The sequence below is a fragment of the Hyla sarda genome, chromosome 6 (assembly GCF_029499605.1).
Source record: "Hyla sarda isolate aHylSar1 chromosome 6, aHylSar1.hap1, whole genome shotgun sequence".
In the NCBI taxonomy this organism is placed as follows: Eukaryota; Metazoa; Chordata; class Amphibia; order Anura; family Hylidae; genus Hyla; species Hyla sarda.
In genome coordinates this window covers 125,750,034-125,767,523 of record NC_079194.1, presented here as the reverse complement: position 1 = coordinate 125,767,523, position 17,490 = coordinate 125,750,034, and the positions used below count along the sequence as shown (strand labels likewise).

General features: G+C 44.0%; 1 protein-coding gene across 6 annotated transcripts in view; it reads right to left on the bottom strand.

Moving 5' to 3' along the window:
- FGD5 (FYVE, RhoGEF and PH domain containing 5) overlaps positions 1-17,490 on the bottom strand; it is a 154,247-nt gene that overhangs the window by 97,060 nt on the left and 39,697 nt on the right. The gene's annotated exons all lie outside the window — the stretch shown is intronic.

Below are 17,490 nucleotides of genomic sequence, written 5' to 3'. Positions count from 1 at the left end.
AGTTTCCAGCCTCTGGATGTAAAAAAGAATGTTCTCTATCCAACAGCTAGAAAATGTCAGGTACACATAGTGCAATTAGATTTGGCAGAATTTTTTCTGACAATGCTATTGCGCATCTCTGTGGTAAATTCACAATGATTTGGCAGAAAAATCCATATATATATATATATATATATATATATGAATATATATATATATACACACACCACAATCTGCATCTAAATCTATTACAGTTGTAGTATATATATTTTATTCCTATTATAGGAAATTGAGTCTTTGTCCAGCTCACTTCATATAACAGTCTGAACAGCTAGTTACACAGATCCTGCAAACTTTTAAATATTATACAATGTGATATTTTTCAATACACAATATCAATCAAGGTTATTAGGTACAACGTACAGTTAACAATGTTGAATATATATATATATATATATATATATATATATATATATATACACACCCTATTAGACACACCCTAGACTATTAGTATAAGTTAGGCAAAACTTTATGATGGAAGGTTTGAAAGCAATAAGACACAAACGGACGAACAGATGAAGAAAGAAGAGAATGAAGGCTGTGAGGAGCTGAGACAGATGCCATCTTGAAGGACACTAGGAGATGAATCCACCATGCTGATGCTGTATTTGAGGAGGAAATCACAGTTTGTGAGATAAGATTAAAAAGACCCAAGCCTATGTTAGGATAGGTTCACATATGTCCGGCATCCGGCATAGGTTCACTCAGCCTAGATCTCGACGCAACTGATGCCATAACTAATGACAACGTGCATCAGTTGTTTGGCATCCGGCATCCAATGTCTCTGGAAGCCAGACAAGGGAACACAGTATGCTGCGTTTCCCTGTCCGGTGCCATCCGGCATGTCCAACCATCTGGCAGCAAAATTGAGACACTGGATGTTTTTGAACTGTCCCACTTAAATAAATAGGATCAGCTCTAGCATCAGTTTCCATCCGATGCACGCGAGAGGGAAACTATGCTGGATGCCGGACAAATGTGAACCCAGCCTAACTCTACATGATTAAGGACTGCAGTATTGGTAACGCAAACCAAATTCTGGACACTTGGCAACTAGTAGAAAAAACAGCAATTGGATCCAATAGGTGCAGTAAAAATAATTCATTTAGTAGTGTTTGAGGCTGTTATTAACTACACCTTCTGGATCCAATTGCTGTTTTTTCTACAGGGTACTCCTATACATTTCCACAACACAATGAAAATGTGCAGCATGGTCCTTTTTTCAAAAATCCCAACCACATGGACTGTAACATGGACTGTAACTGCAGATCTACAGTGAGAAATGCATCAGAAACTCGCTGTATATTCTGCCATGTCTGAACCCACCCTTAAGATCATATCTGGTCATTGTACTAAGATGCATCGAGACTGTGCTGATAGCGTTGTCCTAACCTGAGCAACAATGTCTCCAGTTTGGGGAGTAAATCTCATTGACGATTGCCTGCAGACAGGCTTCACACTGAGACCCTCCTTTTGTTTTTTTTATACAGATGCCACATTTAACACATTACGGTGTAATACTGAGAGCCGAGTCACATGACCTAATAATTACACGCAGAGTTTGAGGACATAATGGCTGCCGCTGGTGCTTATACAATTATATTCTCGTCTCAAAAGATGGACGGACACATTATGGCCATACAAGTGGAGATAATAATTTTATCAGAATGCTTCTGTCTGCCATCAGAAAATGGAAATAAATAGTAATGATATAAGGAAGGTAATCAAACAGTAAGAGCTTATTGCTATCCGGGGCCACAATCCATAATCTTATTATTGAGGAGATAGAGAAAATTGCCCCCCTGGGGCAGCGGCTGATTTACTGACAGAGAGATGTGTATTGTAAAAAAATACCTTCCAATTAGAACATGGTGTCCAGGACTGGCTGATCTTGTCATGAGCATGGGAGGGGTAATTTATAGCATCGTCTTTATTATTTCTGGGTGAGGGGGGGTCTGTGGCTTTAAGTCTGTAAAGGTAGTTGCAAACATTTTACAAATGATTTCCAGGATCACTGAGATTGTACGGTAGATATACATCATGTTTCTTTTGTTCTTTCCCCTGCAGATATAGTAGGTTGTATGTTTCAGGACTACTCTCTTATTTGCCTTTCTTATGATAATATACTCTTTATGGACGCATATATTGGGACATCAAGTTACCCCTAGAGTGGGTTTGGGTCAGTATTACAAAATCCATTGACCATGGGCAAAACCCAGGGTCACAAAACCCTTATTTGATTTCCACCCCAAAAACGTAACTTTTATTAAGATATGTTAAGAGAAAACAATGTGAATCACACTGTTAAAACATGGCGACATGTTTTATAACATTCCATCTGACACCTGAAATTGTGCTAAGTGATGTAAGGCGGTGATGTAAGGCTTGTATGCAGCTGTTTGGCCATAGACATCTATGCCATAAAGCTCCTGGTACAGTTTTTTGTGTTGATTTTAATGCCAGATGATTGTTGGGGACTCTTATGCACTATGGGGGGATTTATCATTGTATGTAGACTATATATGTTTGCTCTAAATTTGCCCCAGTAGACAGTTTTCTCATGATTGCATAGGCATGTCAGAATCAAGTTGTTTTCCTGCAATGGTCATAAATGAGAAATGTGTGGCTTTTATCATTTGCACAAGATGTACATTTTGGTGCAACTGGTTACAAAGTAGCAACATATATTGCAGAAGAGGGACCATACAAAGTGGCACCCTAAAGTTTTATTTGAATAAAATGTGTACTATTACCATATGTATCACATGCCATGAAATCAATAATTAAATTTGGCGCATGTACACATTGCCACTACACAAACATTTTACCCCCCCCCATGTGTCTTAGCACTCTATAACTATATATCATCCCCACGTCCAAGTTGCTGCAGTTCCTTAAAGGGGTACTCCGGCGCTTAGACATCTTATCCCCTATCCAAAGGATAGGGGATAAGATGCCTGATCGCGGGGGTCCCGCCGATGGGGACCCCCATGATCTTGCACGAAGCACCCCAGTTAAAATCAGTCCCCAGAGCATGTTCGCTCCGGGTCTGATTACCGGCGACCACGGGGAAGGCGGCGTGTGACGTCACACCTCCGCCCCCGTGTGACGTCACGTTCCGCCCCTCAATGCAAGCCTATGGGAGGGGGATAAGAAGTCTAAGCGCCGGAGTACCCCTTTAATACTTCCACTTCTCAGTAATACCACTCACTGCCAAATGTGGACATTTTTGAGTATTAAAATTTTGAATACACTACAACCTGCAACTCAGCATCAGTAATGCAATGAAACATTTATTATACTTTTTATAAAGATTGATTCTATATGTAAAATAATTCTGGTTAATTCATATGTCATGTAAAAATGCAATTCCATCTGTAAGTATCACGATATAGAGTAGGGGGAACAGAGCAGATACATATTTAGATTGGTACCATTTAGAATGGTAAATGTTCCAGGATAAGGCCTTTTCACATGGCCGTTGTGCTCTGGTAATGGGAGCTCCAACAGTTTTTGGAAGGACAGGAGTTAAGTGGAGAAAAATAACACTATATGTTTCATCTTTTTTTTCTGCTTAACTTTTCTAAAATACCAGACACCCAACGGACCCCATTTAAATCAATGAGATCCGTTGAGGCCTGGTGTGTCAGTTGTGCTCTGAATGGTTCAGGATCCGAATGGCACAAAGAAAAAGAGGTGAATGGATCCTGAGCACAACAAGTTGTGAATTTAGCCTAACCTGTTATTTATTCATATAAACCATTCTGGGCTAAGTAGTCATGTGGGCGGTCCTACTCAGAGATTGAAAGCTCTCTGTGTGTATATGTGTGCATGTAGCAAACGTTGTCAGTCACTGAGTAGTACCACCTACTTGACTACTTAGCCCAGAATGAGGAGAAATTTATATTAAAAAAATTACAAGATATCCTGGAACTTTTCTCTCAAATCTATATATATCAATCTGCTCAGCTCCTCCTGCCCTATAACACGAGGCCTGCAGATTGGACTACAGCTTCACTGGGACAGATTCCCTTTCATCTTCATTTACTCTTAGTTTGCATTAACATTCTAGGGAGCTTCAAGACCAACTAATGTTATGCCTAGCGCTCCGGGTCCCCGCTCCTCCCCGGAGCGCTCACGGCGTCTCTCTCCCTGCAGCGCCCCGGTCAGTCCCGCTGACCGGGAGCGCTGCACTGTCATGGCCGTCGGGGATGCGATTCGCACAGCGGGACGCACCCGCTCGCGAATCGCATCCCAGGTCACTTACCCGTCCCGATCCCCTGCTGTCATGTGCTGGCGCGCGCGGCTCCGCTCTCTAGGGCGCGCGCGCGCCAGCTCTCTGAGACTTAAAGGGCCAGTGCACCAATGATTGGTGCCTGGCCCAATTAGCTTAATTGGCATCCACCTGCTCCCAGACTATATCTGCTCACTGCCCCTGCACTCCCTTGCCGGATCTTGTTGCCATCGTGCCAGTGAAAGCGTTTCCTAGTGTGTTCCTAGCCTGTGTTCCAGACCTCCTGCCGTTGCCCCTGACTACGATCCTTGCTGCCTGCCCCGACCTTCTGCTACGTCCGACCTTGCTCTTGTCTACTCCCTTGTACCGCGCCTATCTTCAGCAGTCAGAGAGGTTGAGCCGTTGCTAGTGGATACGACCTGGTTGCTACCGCCGCTGCAAGACCATCCCGCTTTGCGGCGGGCTCTGGTGAAAACCAGTAGCAGCTTAGAACCGGTCCACTAGCACGGTCCACGCCTATCCCTCTCTGGCACAGAGGATCCACCTCCTGCCAGCCGAATCGTGACAGTAGATCCGGCCATGGATCCCGCTGAGGTGCCGCTGCCAAGTCTCGCTGACCTTCCCACGGTGGTCGCTCAGCAATCGCAGCAGATTGCCCAACAAGGACAGCAGCTGTCGCAGTTGACCGCCATGTTACAGCAACTTCTGCCTCTGCTACAGCAGCAACCATCTCCTCTGCCGGCTCCTGCACCTCCTCCGCAGCGAGTGGCCGCTCCTAGCCTCCGCTTGTCCCTGCCGGACAAATTTGATGGGGACTCTAGACTCTGCCGTGGATTTCTGTCTCAGTGTTCCCTGCATATGGAGATGTTGTCGGACTTGTTTCCTACAGAACGGTCTAAGGTGGCGTTCGTAGTGAGCCTTCTTTCAGGAAAGGCCTTGTCTTGGGCCACACCGCTCTGGGACCGCAATGATCCTGCCACAGCCACAGTCCAGTCCTTCTTCGCTGAAGTCCGGAGTGTCTTCGAGGAACCAGCCCGAGCTTCTTCTGCCGAGACTGCCCTGCTGAACCTGGTCCAGGGTAATTCTTCAGTGGGCGAGTACGCCATCAAATTTCGTACTCTTGCTTCTGAATTATCATGGAATAATGAGGCTCTCTGCGCGATCTTTAAAAAAGGCCTATCCAGTCGCATCAAGGATGTGCTGGCCGCACGAGAGATTCCTGCCAACCTGCAAGAACTTATCCATTTGGCCACCTGCATTGACATGCGCTTTTCTGAGAGACATCAAGAGCTCTGCCAGGAAAAAGACTTAGATCTCTGGGCACCTCTCCCACAGTCTCCGTTGCAACCTACGCCTGGGCCTCCCGCCGAGGAGGCCATGCAAGTGGATCGGTCTCGCCTGACCCAGGAAGAGAGGAATCGCCGTAGGGAAGAAAATCTTTGTCTGTACTGTGCCAGTACCGAGCATTTCCTGGTGGATTGCCCTATTCGTCCTCCACGTCTGGGAAACGCACGCACCCAGCTCACGTGGGTGTGGCGTCTCTTGGTTCTAAGTCTGCTTCTCCACGTCTCACGGTGCCCGTGCGGATTTCTCCTTCAGCCAACTCCTCCCTCTCAGCCGTGGCCTGCTTGGACTCTGGTGCCTCTGGGAATTTTATTCTGGATTCTCTGGTGAATAAATTCCGCATCCCGGTGACCCGTCTCGTCAAGCCGCTCTACATTTCCGCAGTCAACGGAGTCAGATTGGATTGCACCGTGCGTTACCGCACAGAACCCCTCCTGATGTGTATTGGACCCCATCGCGAAGTGATTGAGCTCTTCGTCCTCCCCAACTGTACCTCTGAGGTCCTCCTCGGTCTGCCATGGCTCCGGCTTCATTCTCCCACCCTTGATTGGACCACCGGGGAGATCAAGAACTGGGACTCTGCCTGCCATAGGAAGTGCCTCTCCCCCCCTCCCAGTCCCGTCAGGCAAGCCTCAGTGCCTCCTCATGGCCCCCGTCCTGGTGACACACTGCCCCGTGCCTGGCTTCGCCCTCTGCCCTCCCTCCCCATTCCCACTCCTGCTGTACTGCCTGCCGTTGAGGAAACCCTCCATTCTTTCCCGGTGTCCTCATTCCAGGGGAGGCAGTTACCGGACAAAGAAAAGGGGAGACCTAAGGGGGGGGGTACTGTTACGCCTAGCGCTCCGGGTCCCCGCTCCTCCCCGGAGCGCTCACGGCGTCTCTCTCCCTGCAGCGCCCCGGTCAGTCCCGCTGACCGGGAGCGCTGCACTGTCATAGCCGTCGGGGATGCGATTCGCACAGCGGGACGCGCCCGCTCGCGAATCGCATCCCAGGTCACTTACCCGTCCCGGTCCCCTGCTGTCATGTGCTGGCGCGCGCGGCTCCGCTCTCTAGGGCGCGCGCGCGCCAGCTCTCTGAGACTTAAAGGGCCAGTGCACCAATGATTGGTGCCTGGCCCAATTAGCTTAATTGGCATCCACCTGCTCCCAGACTATATCTGCTCACTGCCCCTGCACTCCTTTGCCGGATCTTGTTGCCATCGTGCCAGTGAAAGCGTTTCCTAGTGTGTTCCTAGCCTGTGTTCCAGACCTCCTGCCGTTGCCCCTGACTACGATCCTTGCTGCCTGCCCCGACCTTCTGCTACGTCCGACCTTGCTCTTGTCTACTCCCTTGTACCGCGCCTATCTTCAGCAGTCAGAGAGGTTGAGCCGTTGCTAGTGGATACGACCTGGTTGCTACCGCCGCTGCAAGACCATCCCGCTTTGCGGCGGGCTCTGGTGAAAACCAGTAGCAGCTTAGAACCGGTCCACTAGCACGGTCCACGCCTATCCCTCTCTGGCACAGAGGATCCACCTCCTGCCAGCCGAATCGTGACAACTAATAGTTTTCTATACAATGGCCATTCTGGATGAAACTAAAGGGGTATTCCAGGCAAAAACTTTTTTTTATATATCAACTGGCTCCGGAAAGTTAAACAGATTTGTAAATTACTTCTATTAAAAAATCTTAATCCTTCCAATAGTTATTAGCTTCTGAAGTTTTCTGTCTAACTGCTCAATGATGATATCGCGTCCCGGGAGCTGTGCATGATGGGAGAATATCCCTTGCATGATGGGAGAATATCCCCATAGGAGCTGGACAGCTCCCGGGACGTGAGTCATCAGAAAGCAGTTAGACAGAAAACAGCAACTCAACTTCAGAAGCTAATAACTATTGGAAGGATTAAGATTTTTTACTAGAAGTCATTTACAAATCTGTTTAACTTTCCGGAGCCAGTTGATATATAAAAAAAAGTTTTTGCCTGGAATACCCCTTTAATATTGCAACTTGTGGGACCACTGTACTGTCTATCCAAGTACACTGCATGGGTATGTAAAGTCTATATTAGAATTTTCCATCTAATTATCTAAGACACACCAATATCTTTATCAGAGACAGACATGACAGACACCGACAACACTACAAAGATGTGATGGGGATGGCAACAGCTACGCAGAGGTCCACAGAAGGAATCAAGGACCTTTATGGTGTATTCACATGTACAGTATTAAACGCATATTTGATGCGCAGGATTTTCTGCTGCACATTTTAATGTAAACTAAATGACCGAATACAGCTTCAAATCCTGCGCATCAAATCTGCGCAGAATACTGTACGTGTGAATAGACTCTTTACATGACTCCTCCAGAAAAGAGACATGCAATTACAGACTGTACTTATTGACAATTGCATGATACAAATACTATGTACTTTTTCTCTGTAATCATTACAACCTTCATAGATGATGTAATAAATCTTCATTTTAATACAAAATCATTGTAAATCTTTCTGCTATTGCCTAAAAACAATTTAAGGTAAAATAAAGCATAAATGAGGAAATAGGAATTTATAGTCCTTTTAGGTAAACTACGATATATGTGGGGTAATCAACTGTTCTAAACAAACAATATGTTCTGATTATGTACAGTAGATATATAGAACACTTTGTTTATAACAATGTGTCATCCCATATATCTCTTAGTTTACTTAGAACTGTAAATTCCTACTTCTTTATTTTCTTAACACATTGGGTAATGTGTTGTACTGTAACCTCTATAAACTATATACATACACGGAGTGTGAGCTGCACAGAACCTTTTTTGCTCTGAAACAAAGCATATTTTACAATATCGAAGCCTGCCATGTCTGATAATGTATTGAAGCCTACCATGTCTGATAATGTATTGAAGCCTACCATGTCTGATAATGTATTGAAGCCTACCATGTCTGATAATGTATTGAAGCCTACCATGTCTGATAATATATTGAAGCCTACCATGTCTGATAATATATTGAAGCCTACCATGTCTGATAATGTATTGAAGCCTACCATGTCTGATAATGTATTGAAGCCTACCATGTCTGATAATGTATTGAAGCCTACCATCTCTGATAATGTATTGAAGCCTACCATGTCTGATAATGTATTGAAGCCTACCATGTCTGATAATGTATTGAAGCCTACCATGTCTGATAATATATTGAAGCCTACCATGTCTGATAATGTATTGAAGCCTACCATGTCTGATAATGTAATGAAGCCTACCATGTCTGATAATATATTGAAGCCTACCATGTCTGATAATATATTGAAGCCTACCATGTCTGATAATGTATTGAAGCCTACCATGTCTGATAATGTATTGAAGCCTACCATGTCTGATAATGTATTGAAGCCTACCATGTCTGATAATGTATTGAAGCCTATCATGTATGATTTTGCCAACTGAGCCACAGTATTTCAGCCCATCATGTGTGATACTGTGCGCTAACGTTGTGTATCTAAGCCTTTTATGTTTGGAGGTGTTAAAGTCTATCATATGTGATACTATCTGCTGAGCCTTTAGAGAGTACAGTATAGACATCTGGATGCTGTGGTAATACATTCATGAGAAAACAGTGCTCAGTAATATATACAAGGCCTTTTAGTAATCGTTTAGCGAGGGGTTAACAATGAATTGGTCAGTATTGGGTCTGAAAGGTGTCAAAGAAGACTTTCAGCCACCGGAGGAGCCCGGAGCTGCTGCTTTCCACAGATGGTTTCATCCCCTGATAATTCTTCTACTTGTAGTAATGATATGGCTGAGTAATACCAGATTGCAGCTGGAGGGCTGAATGAGGCCAAGAGATCCGAAAACACCAAGCTAAAAATCCACTAGGGAGCCAAGTCATCAGACCAGCAATAACTGCATGCCAGTCGAGGATTTATACCACCTGCATGCCAATACCCAGAACAACATATGCCCGCAGAAGGATTTATACCAGCTGCAAGCCTGCACCCTGCAATATGCCTACCAGCTCAGCAATCAGGTAAGCAACCCAGTACAATTTACAGTATACTAGCACCCACTGTAAAGTATATCAGCACCCAGGGGAATGGACACCAACACCCTATGTATGGTAGCACCCAGACGTATGTACACTAGCACACAGGGTAATGTATTCCGGGACCTGGGATTTTATACAGTACCCAGGTCAATGTATACAAGCACCCAGGATGCACCCAGGATGAATAATGTATGGCAACCAAATAATGTATATAGGCATCAAGGATAATGTATACCCCAAGGTAGTAGATGGGGAGGGGACAACGGGTATGTGCTGACTGCCAGGTGAGTGCCAAAAGCCCCCATGCCTTGGCCAGGGTATTTAGATACAGGGTTAAGGCAATAAAATGAATCTTTGCCTCAGGTAAAATAAGTCAAGCTATAGCTCATGTCTAAGTACAGGAATAAAGAACAGGATTATGCCACAGTACAGGCATTAGGAAAATAGAGAAGTCATGATACAAGGATAATGACAATGATAATACAGTATGTAGATAATGAACATAATGATGGCGCAGTAAAGGAATAACACACAGAGTGATGTCAAAGTATAGGAATAATGCACATAGTGATATCAAAGTACAGGAATAGTGCACATAGTGATATCAGAGTGCAGGAATAACACACAGAGTAATGGCATAGTACAAGGATAATGACAACGATATTGCAGTTCATAAATAATGGGTGTAGTGATGTCACAGAACAGGAATATGATATGGAGCAACATCACAGTACTAGGATAATGCTGACAATAATATTACAATAATAATAATATACCCTGTTTCCCCGAAAATAAACCCTATCCCCAAAAGTAAGCCCTAACAGGATTATCAAGCTGGGCTGCAATATAAGCCCTACCCTGAAAATAAGACCTAGGCCAGGGGTAATCAACTGGTGGACCGCCAGTAATGCCCGCAGACCCCACTACCCCCCCCCCCCCTTTGGCTGGTCCCGTGGCAAGTTACCGTAAGTGAGCCGGGGCAGGGACGGTGTCGCTTTAAAATGTCCGTGCGTATGCACGGCCGACGTCACGGACGTGTCCCTGACCCCGGCTGCTAAGCAACAGAAGGAGATCTCGCCACCGAGAGCTGCAGCTTCCGTACAGTACAAGTTGCGGACGCTACCGTATGAAGGTGGGGAAGTACTGGTCTCCGCTGGGGATGAAATGTGTACCATAGTTTATTATGGCAGAGGGGTGGGGGGCACTGTAGGAGTGTGGAGGACGACGGGGGAAGGGGAGGATGGTTGGCTGTAGCAGTGTGGAGGACGTGGGGGCTGTAGGAGTGTGGAGGATGGGGGGGCTGCAGGAGTGTGGAGGATGGGGGGCTGCAGGAGTGTGGAGGATGGGGGGGCTGCAGGAATGTGGAGGATGGGGGGGCTGCAGGAGTGTGGAGGATGGGGGCTGCAGGAGGATGGGGGGTTGTAGCAGTGTGGAAGATGGTGGGGGGAGTGCGGCATCCTCCACACTGCTACAGCCCCCCATCCTCCACACTGCTACAGCCCCACATGTTGTTCAATGTACATACCGTAAATAAATAAGCTCTACCCTGAAAATGAGCCCTAGTGTGTTTTTTGTGACTAAAATTAATATAAGACCCGGACTTATTTTTGGAGAAACACGGTAATAGGGGATAAGTGTCTGAATGCTGGGGTCCAACCACTGAAACCCCCTGCAATCTCCTACACGGCGACCCCCCCCCCCCCCGACTCTCCCCAGGAATGGGGCAAAACGGTAGTCCGACATGCCCCCTCCATGTATCTCTATAGGAGAGCAGGATTTACGGTGTTCCGGCATCTCTGGCTCTCCGACAGAGATGCGTGAAGGTGGCATGTCACCTGCCGCTTCGTGCAGGGGTCCTGGGGAATGCCGGAACCATGCATCTTTTTAAAAAATATTTTAAACCAGTACAGGTACACTTTAACTGCACCTTATATTTGAGTGGAAATTGGCCCACGTGGTTGTTGTGCGCCAGAGCAGCTGCTTCTTTGGTAGTTATGCTTGTGTAATGTATAGCAGCACCAGATAATGTATTTTAGCACCCAGAATAATATATACAGTGGGGCAAACAAGTATTTAGTCAGCCACTAATTGTGCAAGTTCTCCCATTTAAAAAGATGAGAGGCCTGTAATTTTCATCATTGGTATACCTCAACTATGAGAGACATTATGAGAAAAAAATCCATAAAATCATATTGTCTGATTTTTAAATAATGTATTTGCAAATTATGACAGAACATATGTATTTGGACAACTACAAACAAGCAAGAGTTCTGCCTCTCACAGACCTGTAACTTCTCCTTTAAGAGTCTCCTCTGTCCTCCACTCGTTACCTGTATTAATGGCACCTTTTTGAACTTGTTATCAGTATTAAAGACACCTGTCCACAACCTCAAACAGTCACAATCCAAACTCCACTATGGCCAAGACCAAAGAGCTGTCGAAGAACACCAGAAACAAAATTGTAGACCTGCACCAGCTTGAGAAGACTGAATCTGCAATAGGCAAGCAGCTTGGTGTGAAGAAATCAACTGTGGGAGCAATTAGAAAATGGAAGACAAACAAGACCATTGATAATCTACCTCGATCTGGGGCTCCACGCAAGATGTCACCCAGGGTGTCAAAATGATCACAAGAACGGTGAGCAAAAATCCCAGAACCACACGGGGGGATCTAGTGAATGACCTGCAGAGAGCTGGGACCAAAGTAACAAAGGCTACCATCAGTAATACACTACACCGCCAGGGACTCAAATCATGCAGTGCCAGACGTGTCCCCCCTGTTTAAGCCAGTACATGTCCGGGCCCTTCTAAAGTTTACTAGAAAGCATCTGGATGATCCAGAAGAGTATTGGAAGAATGTCATATGGTCAGATGAAACCAAAGTAGAACTTTTTGGTAAAAACTCAAATCGTCGTATTTGGAGGCGAAAGAATGCTGAGTTGCATCCAAATAACACCATACCTACTGTGAAGCATGGGGGTGGAAACATCATGCGCATGCTTTGGGGCTGTTTTTCAGCAAAGGGACCCGGACGACTGATCCGTGTAAAGAATGAATGGGGCCATGTATCATGAGATTTTGAGTGAAAACCTTCAATCAGCAAGGGCAATGATGATGAAACGTGGCTGGGTCTTCAGCATGACAATGATCCCAAACCCAACACCCGGGCAATGAAGGAGTGGCTTCGAAAGAAGCATTTCAAGGTCCTGGAGTGGCCTAGCCAGTCTCCAGATCTCAACCCCATAGAAAATCTTTGGAGGGAGTTGAAAGTCCATGTTGCCCAGCAACAGCCCCAAAACATCACTGCTCTAGAGGAGATCTGCATGGGGGAATGGGCCAAAATACCAGCAGCAGTGTGTGAAAACCTTGTGAAGATATATAAGGTATATTACAAAGTATTGAGATTAACATGTGTTATTGACCAAATACTTATTTTCCACCATAATTTGTAAATAAATTATTTAGAAATCAGACAATGTGATTTTATGGATTTTTTTTCTCATTATGTCTCTCATAGTTGAGGTATACCTATGATGAACATTACAGGCCTCTCTTATCTTTTTAAGTGGGAGAACTTGCACAATTGGTGGCTGACTAAATACTTCCCCCCCCCACTGTACCATCACTAAGGTTAATGTATACAATACATACCAATACCCAGGTACAGTATGTGTACCAGCACTCCTTTATCTATATCAGCACCCAGTGTTTTGCATATGAGCACTCAGAACAATGCATGCCAAAACCCACTATAATATATCATGTTAGCCCATGACCAGACATAACATGCTTGCCATCAAACATAATAATGGCATACTCAGCACAAATATACCAGTATAGCAAGTAAATACTGGATACATGTAAACAGTGGAATTACCTTTTTCCTTTTACGGAAGACTCCAATCGATTGGGCTTAGTAGACTCATCCAAACGCTGCTATCTGTTGTACTATTCTTTCAATAAGAGATAGGCAGTGGCAGAGCCTGGGAGGCATGCATCATTAAAAATGTTAAACTAAATACAGTATGCATGAAAAATTATGAATGCAGCTGACTTCAACAGCAGACTTTATTTTCTTTACTGGGAGGCACAAATGCTTGATGGTTGCAAATACAAATGTTTTACCTAAAAGGGGTTCTTGGGTGGAAACATTTTTTTCATATCAACTGGCTCCAGAAAGTTATACAGATCTGTAAATTACTTCTATTAAAAAATCTTAACCCTTCCAGTACTTATCAGCTGCTGCATGTTACAGAGGAAATTGTATAGCTCTTTTCTGTCTGACACAGTGCTCTCTGCTGACACCTCTGTCTGTGTCAGGAACTGTCCAGAGTAGGAGCAAATCCCCATTGCAAACCTCTTCTGCTCTGGACAGTTCCTGGCATGGACAGAGGTGTCAGCCGAGAGCACTATGGTCAGACAGAAAAGAAATTCAAAAAGAAAAGAACTTCCTCTCTAGTATACAGCAGCTGATACGTACTGGAAGTAATTTACAAATCTGTTTAACTTTCTGGCACCAGTTGATTTGAAAAAACTATCCCAGCTGCTCAGTGGAGCTAATCGGGACCACCCCTTTCTTTCCTGGCTGTGTGGGGCCCAGAGCATGAGCTCCAAAAGCTCCAATGATAATCCAGCCCTGACCACTATTTAGAGTGAGTAGCCACTCAACCCCTAAATAAATGGGGGCATTACCTTTAATGACTGAGGCCTCCATGACTGAGGCCTCCATGAAGATGTTGATGGAAATGCACACATCATTCACAGCCAACCTCCAGAATGCCGTGGGCAACATACAAGAAGAAATGCACAGCTTAGATATGCATACTTCCCAAATTGAGGACAGAATGGATCAACAAGCATTAGCCCATACACAGATTGTGGACTCAATGGAACATTGAAAGCTGAAGTTGAAAGCCTTAAATCCAAGCTAGCGTATATGGAGGATCACTCACGGAGGAACAACCTCCGAGTGAGGGGTATACCCAAAAGAGTGAAACAGGATGAACTCTGTCCCTACTTCATGGAATATTTTTCAATCCTGGTTCCACAACTAACTAACATGGAACTGGTGCTGGATAGAGCACACAGGACACAATAATGAGAGAGCATTTTTACAATACTAAGGTAAAAAATCCTACTGGCAATGAGGAATCCCCCCCAGGTACCAGAAAAATGTAAGGGTTTCCCCATTTTCACTGACTTATCGGCAGCTACAATAGCAAAAAGGTAAAGAATTTTCACAAGGTACCCAGCTTTTGCGAAACCAATGTTATGTAGCCTCATCACCACGAGTATTATTGGATTTATGTCAGGAATAGGGGCTACAGCAGTGGATACAAACCCAAGGAGGGTACAACCCAAAGGAGTAATGATACAGTAAAACTTACATCCTACTGGAATATGGTTTCACAGAAAGATAAAAGGCATCAAAAAGAAGAAGGTTTGGGGGAAACCTAACTTACTAACTTGCTAAAGTACTCATGCATCTATGTTATTTGATCGCTACGGTAGAGAAAAAATATGCTGGTTTAGCCTATGTTAAATAATGTTGGAAATTGTCCAATTTCCTCCAGATGGGGCACAAGTAAGACACCCCCAGCAGCTATGTTTTTTTGTTTTTTTTTTGTTTTTTTTTGTTATGTCTGTGTTTGCACTTTGTTGTTATTTTTGATGGCACTTTCTATAAAGGTAATAGCAAAGTCACTATTCTTCTTTAAAAGAATACAGGCTCCTTTCTGTGCTTTTTTCTACATGATGGCTCCAGATAATAACAATACCTTAAAGAGACTAAAAACAATACTAAAGCAACTAGGTATGTAAAAACAATTATGACAATTAAGTTGTTTTCGCTAAACGTTAAGGGGTTAAACTCCCCATATAAACGCTCCTTACTCTTTAAAGAATTTAAGACACATAGGATGGATACCTATTGCATTCAGGAAACTCACCTGAATGAGATAGACTTACATCGATTACAACACAAATCATTTCCTATAATAATATCAGCCCCGGCAATACGGAAAAAAGGAGGGGTCACCATTTTTATTAGAGACACATTGTCTGTAACTATACAACAGCAAATCATAGACGATGAAGGGGGATATGTAATCCTAGTGTGTTCTTTAAATAACATACAATATACTTTAGTCTCCCTTTGCATTACAAATGATAAACAGCACAGATTTCTTAAGACACTCCTAAGAACTATACAAGAGGTAAAGCAGAGGGTACGAATAATGGTAGGAGATTATAATATGTCGGTTTGTCCATCTATGGACTCCACTACAAAAATAACTAAACCTGTGCCCACCCCCTGTGCTAAGACAATTGGTCAATATCAACTATTTGACCCCTGGCAAGTTCAGCACCCGGGGACAAAGAGTTTACATTCTACTCACCTAGATATCAAATGTACTCTAGAATTGATTTCTTTCTGATGGAGAGGATCAATTTACATAGAGTAGAGACATCTTCCATAGGGACAATATCCTGGTCAGATCACAGTCCTGTATTTCTCTCACTTGCAGAACATAACTTCTTTTAATATGAGACAGTATGGCGTCTGAATACCCATATTCTAAACCATCCAAACTATCATCCCGCTATGATAGAAATAATTGAACATTACTTTTCTGATAACGACAATGCAGCGGTATCAGACTAAATAATGTGGTGTGCTCATAAAGCCACTATTAGGGGCCATTTCATAAAACAAGCTTCTCACTTTAAAAAGCAATCAAAACTTGCCCTATTAGACATACAGCAATTAGCAGAATTACACTATCTCAATAAACAAGCACATGATCCACAGAGCTAGAAACATTTCAGAAGTCACAGATAAATTACACTTGTTACAACTCCATAAATATGACTTAGCAGTCCGTGGCCTAAGATTATCTCACTATTGGCAAGGGAATAGAACAGGAACCCTATTGGCACGCAAGTTAAAGACTAATTAGAGCAAATCATGTATTGCCTATATCTATAATAAGCAAAACATAAAAATTGTGGACCCAAAGGTCATAAAAATGCATTAGCAGACTATTATAGCACAATGTATTATCTAAAAGATGACAAAGAAGAGTCCAACCGATCCCATTTGCCAAATCAGCTTTTCTGAATGAACTAAATTTGCTTCATATTTTTCCTTAGCAATATGAAGATCTATCGGCCCCTATCACAAAAGTAGAGGTTCAACAAGTTTTCAAGATTCTAAAACAACATAAAGCTCCAGGCCCAGATGGGCTATCTACTCTCTTGGTACCCTATTTGACAAGAATATTCAATACCGTTATGTCACACGGTTTATTCCTTCCAGAAATGTTTAAAGCATTAGTGATAACATTACCAAAACCAGGGAAGATTCAGGCCAATTGCGTTACTGAACACAGGCGCCTTCTCTGCTACTCACAGTGGATGCCGAGAAGGCGTTCGATAGGGTCTCCAAGTACTAGAGAAATTTGGGCTTCAGGGGCAGTTTGGATCAGCAATAATGGCCTTATATAGTAAACCTTCTGCATGCGTATATACCTTGGGGGTAATGTCCAGACAGTTCAGTATCAACAATGGTATGAGGCAGGGGTGCCCCCTGTCTCCTATAATATTTGCCTAATGGAAACCCTGGCCCAGAGCAAGCATACGGAGCTCCCTGGACATCTCTGGTGTAAAGATAGGTAAAAGAGAACATCGAATCGGGATGTTCGCCGACAATGTTATCCTGTGCCTTACAAACCCTGAAAAGTCATTAGCGGGAGTCACTACTATAATAGAGAAATTTGTGAATATTAGCTATTATAATATTAATGCACTTAAATCAACCATTTTGGATATAGCAATGCCCCCCTCTCT